Source organism: Ananas comosus, unplaced genomic scaffold, assembly GCF_001540865.1.
Source record: "Ananas comosus cultivar F153 unplaced genomic scaffold, ASM154086v1, whole genome shotgun sequence".
Lineage (NCBI taxonomy): Eukaryota > Viridiplantae > Streptophyta > Magnoliopsida > Poales > Bromeliaceae > Ananas > Ananas comosus.
This window is the reverse complement of record NW_017891805.1, coordinates 1-11,679: the sequence shown is the minus strand read 5'-3', so window position 1 is coordinate 11,679 and position 11,679 is coordinate 1. Positions and strand designations below refer to the sequence as shown.

Genomic DNA, 11,679 nt, shown 5'->3' with positions numbered 1-11,679 from the left:
TGCAAGAGCAAGATTTTAGCATTGAAATCTGCAAATTGCAAGTTTTCAGCAATGTGTACCGGTACCACACAGGGGAGTACCGGTACCCTAGTATAGATTTTCCGACTGCTACTCTCGGGTTGCAACTTCTGATGCGGGGTACCGGTACGGCATCGGCCTAGTACCGGTACTCCAGGGTAGGTGAGGGGCTGTTTGATCTTTTGGTCACCTCGTTGTTTTCACCCTTATCCCCTTTCCTTTATAAACGTGTAGAGAGGCTGTAACATACCAGATTTTGGTATAAAAATAAAAATAAATAAAAATAGTGTGAGAAACTATTTTTATTGGATTTATAGAAGTAAAATATAAGTCAGAAGTGACTTGTGCTGAAGTCGGAATGAAAATAGAAGATCTAGAATTTTCTGTTGGAAACGGAACAGATAGATTAGCAGAAAATACACAGTCTCAGAAAATTATGAAAATCGGAGAATAAGTCAGAAATATTTTTATGAGGCTAGATTTAAAGTTTCATATTTTTCTGACACCCGTAGAGTGAGAAATAAAATCCGAGAGTTATCTGATAAAGATTACAGTTCGGCACAATTTTTTGTGACCAAATGGGGTCGAAACTGAAAACTTAAAATATATTCTTGCTCAATACATAAAACCGAATATGACTGTCAAGTTTGAGCTCAAACGGACATTCAGAGAGTTCCGACGAAAGTTATCAGATTTCAAGCTGCCTGGAGTGAATAGTGTTTGAGGGGTATTATGAAGAAGCTGTTGCTTCTTCTTCTCCTTCGGCTGCACACCACACACGCACACGACACACACACACAAGGAAAGGGAAAGAGAGAAAACTCCTTTTCTCTCTCTAGATCTCTCCCAAAATTGAAGGCTTTGGTGGAGAAGGAAGCTTAGAGGAAAGTCTTCTTCATCTTCATCATTGGCCATTAGAGAGCAAGCTTTGAAGGTAAGCTTCAAACCCTTCAATGGCATTTCTCTCTAGTTTGATTTTTAAACTCTAAGAATGGGTTTAGAGATATTCTAGCATGCTAATTAGAGGTTTGATGCTTGAAACCAAGGCTCTAATGGTGGATTTTTATCTAGTTGTAATCTAGGGCTAAAAAATGCTAGTTTTGTAAATATGAGGGTTTGATCTCATTTGACCCTCTGGAAACCTAATTGCTAGGTAAACGAACGCGTTGGCGAAGTCGGTTCGGCGATTCGTCGAGCCGTTGCGAAGTTATTAAAGAAATGGACGTTTAGGCTTCGTTTCCGCCTGGAGGGTCGAGGCAATATCGTAAATTCATGAAAATGGATTTGAAGTATCGTGACACATAACCGAAGACCTTTAATTTTCGGATCGTGGATTGGAGGCCGTTCGGGTGGTCGCGCGATAGATCGGGTCAAACCGGGTGCCAGGTACTGCGGGAGGCCGATTGCAAGTGTCGACAAGCAGTCGGAATGCGAAATGAGGTGGGTTGTGCTTACCGAAGCGACTAGGTCGCCTGTATGTCTAAGAGAAATGAGATTTCATATTGATGCATGTTGACATATAATGTAAAATGCTAAAGGAATGCATATTGACATAATGTAAGAATGTGAAAAGAAGTATGTTAACATATTATAGAATGCTAGATAAATGCATGTGATTAATGCTTTGAATGCATAAGATAAAGGGCGTATGAATGTTAACATTATAAGAATATGCTTAAAGGAATGCATAATGATATGTTGTAGAGCATCTGCTCTCTCTCCATTCCATACGGTTGTGTGGGTGTGTGTCGTGGTGAGCACGCTGGGAGGAAGAGAGAAGAAACAGGGGTTTAAAATCCCTTTTTAACCATTTTGCCCCTCAACCTATACACTATTCACTACGGGCAACTTGAAATCTGATAAATTTTCGTTGGCAGGCCCTTCGGAACTGGTCCCATTTTCCTCAGAATTGTGACAGCCGCTCAGTTTAACGTTACTGGAGCCAAGAATAATATCTTAAGTTTTCAGTTTCGACCTCCGTTTAGTCACTTAAAAACTGAACGAGACGTACAATCTTTATCAGATAGGCTATTCGGCGATTTTATTTCTCTCTCTACGGGTGTCAAAATGATATGAAACTTAATCTAGGGCCTCATAAACAATATTTCTGACATCTCGCCAATTTTCAAATTTTCTGAACTTGTGCCATTCTCGCTAATTCTATCTGCCGCCGTTTCTCACAGAAAGATTTCTAATTTTCTGTTTTCTTCTCTGCTTTCAGCATACGGTCATTCCCAACCTATATTTCACTCTCTATAATCCAATAAAATACGTACTCATACTATTTTTATGTTATTTTTCACTTTGTATTTAAACCTCGTAAAAATGTTTTTTAACAAAAACTGTTTTCACCGCAACCTCACCGGAACTATTTAAATGCCTACACCGCTTGACTTCATGATTTTAGGAAGTTCGGTATGTTAACATGGATCACTCGTGGGATTGGTGGACTCGCATTAGGCTATAGTAGGCCGGTAGATGATACGTGGACTCGGTGACGAGCATGTTGTGTAGGACGACGACGGCGGGTAGTGCGCTTGGGGACGACCGGTGCCTAGACCATTTGTGACTGTGGAGCCTGGGCCCCATTGCGCCCAGACGCGTCAGCGCTCTGAGTGCAGTGACGCCGGTACTACGGTTAGTGCAGAGTTCTGGTCGGACGGTAGTCGAGCTTAGACCGGGAGCGTGGAATGCCACGTGATAGATTGTGCTGAGCCGATGGTACAACCGGTGATTGGTTGTGACGCCAAGCACCGAGGGCTTGCCCGTGGTTTGGTGATCTTAGTTCCCTGTTGGGTGAGTGTGCGAATTCCCAAGTTGAGAATTTCGCCCGATTGATGATTGGGTCTGCGCATTTGTAGACCAGCGAAGACTGTGCTGTTGAGACAGGTTTCGGCGCGTAGGCGGTAACATAGGATTGGTGCCTTTGTCCACTCTGTTGGAGACCGACAAGAGAGCAATTTGGCGGATAGCCTTATCGAGGGGTTGACTCGAATTCAGACGGAGAAAGCGCTCGCCTTAGGCTCGTTGCGGAAATATTCGCATGTTGACGTAGCATATGCGTATCAAAGATAAGTGCTCTTGGGTGAGACCTTGAGCTAGTAGAAGGCCCACGTGAGTGTGAGACTATTGCTCGAAAACGACATTAAACTTAAAGATGTGCCGAAGTGGCATCTCGCGTTATAACAGTTTAAGCGTCAGTGCGAAATTAGAGCACTCGGCGACGGAACGCATGCAGCGGTGATATTGCTCCTAAGCCAATGTCCGGTGATCGAATCAGATGATTACCCTGAAGGGAAAGTATGCAGAAGAAGAGTTTTTTGTGTGCCGAAATGACGAGTGGTGTCTGGAGCGCGTGAGAGTCGTCGGAGTACCGACTTACGCCTGCCAGTATGCTTGCAGACCCGTTGTGCACTGTAGTATCACACCTTCAAATGCGTTAGGCGGTTAAAACCCACAATCCTTCGTATGAGCCCTTCTGGAACATGATTGTGTAAAGCCGCTTTTGGAGTGGGCGAATGAGTTTGGTACCCCTCAATTGCCTCGCGGAGCTGAATCGAAGCGTAGGTTTGAATGTTCGCGGACGAAATTCTTTAAGGGGTGGAGAACTGAGACAGGGTTTCCCCTGTACTGCAGACAGAGTCTCCCCTGTACGTTCAAGGCAACGCAATCAATACAATACGAAGGTTCCAATCAAGAACTGATATCAATCAAGATTGCATAATGGAAGGTATCAAACAACATAAACACATCCTATATTATTACAACATTCACATTGCATACATTTTACATCACATTTACTATTCTTTTTATCCAAATGCAAACTAAGTTATTACAACCTTTACTTATTACAAATTTGATACATTATGTTCCATTGTGTTCTTTTTATTTCCTTAACCCCTAAGCTATGTCGACGGGGTACTGCTAGCTCTGGTCTCTGGGGTAGGGCGCTATCTACGGAGCTATGCCCTTTCCTCGCGCCGCCGCGCCGCTCACGTACGAACCTGTAACACCCCAAAACAACGTGGGGTGAGAACCAACTCCATGGTTCCCAGTGGGTACGGCCACCCAAGGAAAAAGCTCGACCAAAAGGTCCAAGGAGGTACTGCAATCATGTTAGTCCAAAAACATCTATAGATATATAAATCATCAGTTTATTATGCAACTAACAGATAACATGCCTCGCAATATGCAATATGTATATCAGGCAGTTCTATGCAATTATGCAACCATTCAGTAGATCTATTGATTCTACACTCAACTCTACTAACTTTAGCTCATGTCATTTAGCATCTAAGGTTCTACTACCTTAGTTCACAACTCAAGTTCACATTGCCTCTAAGGTCTCTATTACCTTAGCTCTTACCTTTATCACTAGCTTATAAGGTTTCTATTAACCTAATCAAGCTAACCACCCGACTCGGCCTCGAGTCAATCATCCGCTGATAGTCCGCGCACTGGCTGCACTATGTGACTTAACCAGCTGGCGCCGAAGTCGTCGCACACGCCGAACACTGGTTCAAGTCCCTTGACTTGGCCATCTGGCGGCGAACGAATCGCACCTCACCCAACAATGGCTCGAGTCGATCTGGCGGCATAATCCACAAACTGGCTTAACCATCGAGCGGCGAAATCGTTGCACACGCCACGACAATGGTTCAAGCCCCGGGCGGTAATCTCTGCGCATTCACCCCCAATCCATCCTTGGTATCGACCTCGGCGGCGAAGTCGTCGCACACGCCCTAGCCTTGATACCAAGGTCATCAAAGATCCTGGGATTCCGGAATCCACTTACACAGGTCGAGGGTCCATAACCAACCCTATGCTGTCGACCTAATACAATCTAGTGGTTGCTACCATTATACACAACAACCTAGGTTCAAGCCACTCTAGGTTTACTATATCACAACCTAGGTTATAAACTCTAGGTTTACTAGTTCAACCTATGTTCACTAACACTAGGTTCAACATCACTATGTCCGACCTATGTTTATTAGCACTAGGTTAGATACCACTCGGTCTAGTTCACATGCTAATTGTCCATAGCGAGTATTATAGTTATACAAATTCTATTTTCCAACATTATCTCTCTAATCAAGCTAGAGTTATCAACCAAGTTCATATGCATATATAATCTCGCAATGCTAAGCATGTATTTATAATCTCACAATGCTAATCATGCGTTTATAATCTCACATATCATTTATATGCATCTACTTAGCATTTGCATCATACTATTACATACATTATCTAGCATTATGTAACTTGCTCATTATGCATTTCTAGTTAGCATTTACATTTACATTTACATGCATTATTTAACTCGCTCATTATACATTCTAGTTAGCATTTCTACATTACATCACTTAGCATTAGCTACATGCATCATTTACATTTATATGCATCAACAAGGATTCTTAATTCGCTTAGACATAAAGGCGACCTAGTCGCTTCGGTAAGCACAACCCACCTGTTAGTGCATTCCGATTGCTTGTCGACACTTACAATCGGCCTCCCCCAGCATCCGGTGCCCGGTTCCGTCGGAACTTGCAATTACGCACCAACCGCGCATCGCTTCGCAGCCTCGGGCAAAAAGGGTCTTCGTTTTGCTATTACGGTGCTTCAAATCCGTTTCCAGGATTTTACGATGTCGCCTCGGCCCTCCAGGCGAAAACAAAGCCTAAACGTCCATTCCTTTAATAACTTCGTACCGGCTTGACGAATCGCCGAACCGTCTTCGCCAACGCGTTCGTTTACCTATCAATTAGGTTTACGAAGGGTCAAATGAGATCAAACCCTCATATTTACCAAAATAGTATTTTGAACCCTAGATTTACAACTAGATAAAAATCCACCAAATTCCTTCATGAATCAAGCATCATTCATCTAGATAGCATGCTAGGATTCCTCTAAATCCATTTCTAAGGTATTTAAACCAACCATTAAGGATCTACCATTAAAGGGTAGCAAAAGCTTACCTCTCAAGCTTGCCCTCAAGGTGGAGAAGATGAAGAAGATGAAGGCGATTCACCTCCAAGCTTCAATCTCCACCAAATCCATCCATTTTGGGAGAGATTTAGAGAGAGAAAGGAGAGTTTCTCTCTCTCCCTTCCATACGTGTGTGGGTGTGTGTGTCGTGGGTGAGCACGGCTGGGAGGAAGAAGAAGAAAAGGGGTTTAAAACCCTTTTTACCATTTTGCCCCTCAACTATACACTATTCACTACGGGCAACTTGAAATCTGATAAATTTCGTTGGAGCCCTTCCGGATGTCCATTTTCGCTCAAATTTGACAGGCAGGCTCAGTTTAACGTACTGAGCAAGAATATATCTTAAGTTTTCAGTTTCGACCCCGTTTAGTCACTAAAAACTGAACCGAACTACAATCTTTATCAGATAGCTTTCGGATTTTATTTCTCTCTCTACGGGTGTCAAAATGATATGAAACTTTAAATCTAGCCTCATAAAAATATTTCTGACATCTCCGCCAATTTTCATAATTTTCTGACACTGTGCATTCTCTGCTAATTTATCTGCCCCGTTTCTCACAGAAAATTCTAAATTTTCTGTTTTCTCTCTGATTTCAGCATAGGTCATTCCCAACCTATATTTCACTTCTCTAAATCCAATAAAATAGTATCTCATACTATTTTTATTTATTTTTACTTTTGTATTTAAAATCCCGTATGTTACATTCCACCGCAACCTCACCGGAACTATTTAAATGTACACCGTGACTTCATGATTTTAGAAGTTCGGTATGTTACAGGATCACTCGTGGGATTGGTGACTCGCATTAGGTGTATAGTAGCCGGTAGTGATACGTGTGACTCGGTAGAGCATGTTGTGTAGGACGACGACGGCGGGTAGTGCTTGGGGACGACCCGTGCCTAGACCATTTGTGGACTGTGGAGCCTGGGCCCATTGCGCAGACGCAGTCAGCTGTGAGTGACAGTGACCCGGTACCTACGGGTAGTGCAGAGTTCTGGTCAGGACGGTAGTCCGAGCTTAGACCCGGGAGCGTGGAATGCCACGTGATAGATTGTGTGACCGATGGTACACCGAGTATGGTTGTGACCCAACCCGAGGGCTTGCCGTGGTTTGGGATCTTAGTTGCTCCTGGTTGGAGTGTGTGCGAATTCCCAAGTGAGAATTTCGCCCGATGATGATTGGGTCTGCATTTGCTAACGAGAGACGCTGCGTGTTGAGACAGGTTTAGGCGGTAGGCCTACATAGGATTGGTGGCCTTTGGTCCACCTGTGGAGACCGAAGAGAGCAATTTGGCGGATAGCCTTATCGAGGGGTTTGACTCGAATTCACGAACGAAGCGCTCGTGCTAGCTCGTTGCGGAAATAGTTCGATGTTGACCGTAGCATATGGTATCAGAAGATGAAGTGCTCTTGGTGAGACCTTGAGCTAGTAGAAGGCCACGTGATGTTGGAGACTATGCTCGTAAACGAACTAAAACTTAAGATGTGCCGAAGTGGGCCATCTCGCGTTAAAGTTAAGGGTCAGTGCGAAATTAGAGCACTCGCGACGGAACGATGCAGCGGTGATATTGCTCCTAAGCAATGTCGGTGATCGAATCAGAATGTATTCCCTGAAGGGAAGGTAAGTGCAAAGAAGAGTTCTTTGTGTGCCGAATGACGAGTGGTGTTGGAGCGCGTAGAGTCGTCGAGTACCGACTTACGCTGCCACTATGACTTGCAAGACCCGTGATGCACTGTTGTATCACACCTTGCAAATGCGTTTAGGGTTAAACCCACATCCTTCAGTATGAGCCGCTTCTGGAACCATGATTGTGTAAAGCCGCTTTGGAGTGGGAGAATGAGTTGGTACCCTCAATTGCTCGCGGAGCTGAATCGAAGCGTAGTTTGAATTTCGCGGACGAAATTCTTTTAAGGGGTGGAGAATGTAACATACCAGATTTTGGTATAAAAATAAAAGTAAATAAAAATAGTGTGAGAAACTATTTTTATTGGATTTATAAAAGTAAAACATAAGTCAGAAGTGACTTGTACTGAAATCGGAATGAAAACAGAAGATCTAGAATTTTCTGTTGGAAACGGGACAAATAAATTAGCAGAAAATATACAGTCACAGAAAATTATGAAAATTGGAGAATAAGTCAGAAATATTTTTATGAGGCTAGATTTAAAGTTTCATATTTTTCTGACATCCGTAGAGTGAGAAATAAAATCCGAGAGTTATCTGATAAAGATTACAGTTCGGCACAGTTTTCGGTGACCAAATGGGGTCGAAACTGAAAACTTAAAATATATTCTTGCTCAGTACGTAAAACCGAAGATGACTGTCAAGTTTGAGCTCAAACGGACATTCAGGGAGCTCCGGCGAAAGTTATCAGATTTCAAGCTGCCTGGAGTGAATAGTATTTGAGGGGTATTATGAAGAAGCTGTTGCTTCTTCTTCTCCTTTGGCCGCACACCACACACGCACACGACACACACACACACACGCAAGGAAAGGGAAAGAGAGAAAACTCTTTTTCTCTCTCTAGATCTCTCCCAAAATTGAAGGTTTTGGTGGAGAAGGAAGCTTGGAGGAAAGTCATCTTCTTCATCTTCCTCATTGGCCATTAGAGAGCAAGCTTTGAAGGTAAGTTTCAAACCCTTTAATGGCATTTCTCTCTAGTTTGATTTTTAAGCTCTAAGAATGGATTTAGAGGTATTCTAGCATGCTAATTAGAGGTTTGATGTTTGAAACTAAGGCTATAATGGTGAATTTTTACCTAGTTATAATCTAGGGCTCAAAAATGCTAGTTTTGTAAATATAAGGGTTTGATCTCATTTGACCCTCTGTAAATCTAATTGATAGGTAAACGAACGCGTTGGCGAAGTCGGTTCGGCGATTCGTCAAGCCGTTGCGAAGTTATTAAAGAAATTGACGTTTAGACTTTGTTTCTGCCTGGAGGGCCTAGACGATATCGTAAATTCATGAAAATGGATTTGAAGCATCGTGGCACATAACCGAAAACCTTTAATTTTCGGATCATGGATTGGAAGCCGTTCGGGTGGTCGCGCGAGAGATCGGGTCAAACCAGGTGCTGGGTGCCGCGGGAGGCCGATTGCAAATGTCGACAAGCAATCGGAATGCGAAATGAGGTGGGTTGTGCTTACCGAAGCGACTAGGTCGCCTATATGTCTAAGAGAAATGAGATTTCATATTGATGCATGTTGACATATAATGTAAAATGCTAAAGGAATGTATATTAACATAATGTAAGAATGTGAAAAGAAGTATGTTAACATATTATAGAATGCTAGATAAATGTATATAATTAATGCTTTGAATGCATAAGATAAAGGGCGTATGAATGTTAACATTATAAGAATATGCTTAAAGGAATGCATAATGACATGTTGTAGAGCATGCATGTGGATAATGCTAAGTAATGGTATGATAAGCATGATATAGAAATAATAAATGCAAGCATGTAGTTAATGTTAAGAAATGAAAATGTGCATATGGACAATCTATATACATTAAATCGAGTGGCACTAAACCTAGAGTCATGGACATAGGTTGAACATGAATGATATGAACCTAGTGTCAAAGAATATAGGTTGGACATCAAGTGGCATTAAACCTAGTGTATTGAACATAGGTTAAACAAGTATAGTGTAAACCTAATGTCATGAACCTAACAAACACTTGTGGCATTTGAGTATATATATTACGTATCATTCATGCATGATAGGGCTAAGTACATGTGAACCTTGGTTGCTTTCAATGACATGTTCTAACGTAGTTGAACATAGAGAATGGTAGAAGCATAATGGACATGTATATTAGGACCCTATAATTGTGTGAATGTGAGAGTTGGAGTTGGACATAGTAAACAAAGGTGACATTGATAATAGAGACATTGTTTGGCATAGAGAATATAGTTGTTAAACATAATTTAACCAAGAGTGGCATTGAGACAAGAACGGCCTAGAGAGCGGCATGAATAAATAGATAGAAAACCTATCATGACAATGGCATTGTGACAAGTGGCTATGAATCCTCAAGATGAGGATTAGATCTATACTCACGATAAGTCTTGGCTTGAAGGAGGTAGCTCCCCCTCAAGCGGTGCGCTCCGGAGTAGGTCACCACGGGGATAGTGGCCCCGAAGGACGGTCCCTAGGGGTGGTTCGAGGTCCCTTGCTTTGACGGGATTTTGGGTTGTGAGTTCGAGGGGAACTGGGTGAACCTCGATGCAATTGGGTAAAAGCCAAGTGAATGTACATTAAGCGTTATGAGCTATAGATTGAGTATCCCTGTCGAGTGGATTTGGGGCTGAGGTGTATGTGAGACGTCCATTACCTCGAGCCTGGTATTGGTGCGGTATTCCGCAGTTGATTGACTCGAGATCGAGTCGGGTGGTTAGCTTGGCTAGGGTAGAAAAAAACCTTAGGAGCAAGTAACCAATGATTGTAAAGTGACAGGATGTATAAAATTATGGAAAAGTTATGAATAGCATGATAGAAAGTAAAATCCTTTATTCTACTTGTATAGTTGCATGATTCGCATATAGTATGGCATTATTGCATTCGTGAGGCAAGACATGGTTTTATTAGTTGCATAATAAAGATATATATATCTATCTGTTTATTGAACTAACTTGCAGTTGCCTCCCTTGGACCTATTGGTCGAGCTTTTCCCTTGGGTGGCCGTACCCACTGGGAACCATGGAGTTGGTTCTCACCCCACGTGGTTTTGGGGTGTTACAGGTTCACACGTGAGCGGCGGGGCGGCGCGAGGCGAGGGCGTAGCATCATAGTTAGCGCCCTACCACCGAGACCAGAGATAGCGGTACCCCGAGTCGGTTACTTAGAGATGTAAAAAATGAAAAGAATCAAGTTGTAATAATCATGTTAAATCGGATTGTATTTGGAAGTTAAGTGAATGCTAGTGTAAATGTAATATGAGAATTGTGATGTAAAAATATATGAATGTGAATGCATGTAATAACATAGGATGTGTTATGTTGTTTGATATTTTCCATTATGCAATCTTTGATTGAAATGTGTTTCTGGTTGGAACTTTGTACATTGTATTGATTGCGACGTCTTGAATGTACAGAGGAGACTCTGTCCGCGGTACAGGGAAAACCTTGTCCGTTCGGCGGTCTGTTGCGGCACCGCGACCTGGCCAAATAGGCGGGCGATCGCGGGGCGTGACAAAAATCTTGAGTTTACGCTAAAAATGTGAACTTGAATTCAAGCTTTAAGTTTTTAAGTATGTATTTGAACTTAAATGTAAGTTTGATTTGTAAAATTAAGTTTCATTTGATCTTTGATTTAATATTCGAATTATGAATTCAAGCTGTTAATTCAAACCTGAATTTAATTTTTAATTTCCAATTTTGAATTCAAATTTATTGAATTCTATTTAAGTAGGCTTTGACTTCAATTCTAAATTTGAATTATGAACCCAGTTGTACATTTTCAATTTAAATTTAAATCCAAATAAAGATTTAATGTTTCTCATACAAGAGTAATGTGATTAACTTTTTATGGTGATAAGTTCTCTCTCCCAATAATGAAAAATTTTCTTCCAAAATATTCTTTTATGGTGGTAATTAATTCACCTGGTTTTTTATTTAAATGTCAATTGTGCTCTTTGGTAATGCACAGTGAGATCATGATATAAAAATT

General features: G+C 41.8%; 1 long non-coding RNA gene across 1 annotated transcript; it reads right to left on the bottom strand.

Annotated features, from left to right (window-relative positions):
• Nucleotides 1-3,791: 3,791 nt before the first annotated feature.
• On the bottom strand, nucleotides 3,792-6,049 carry LOC109705162. The gene is made up of 3 exons (XR_002214651.1): nucleotides 5,997-6,049; nucleotides 5,489-5,775; nucleotides 3,792-4,022 (listed from the first exon to the last, which is right to left on the bottom strand). It is a non-coding gene; the product is annotated as an uncharacterized LOC109705162 (long non-coding RNA).
• Between the last annotated feature and the right edge of the window lie 5,630 nt (nucleotides 6,050-11,679).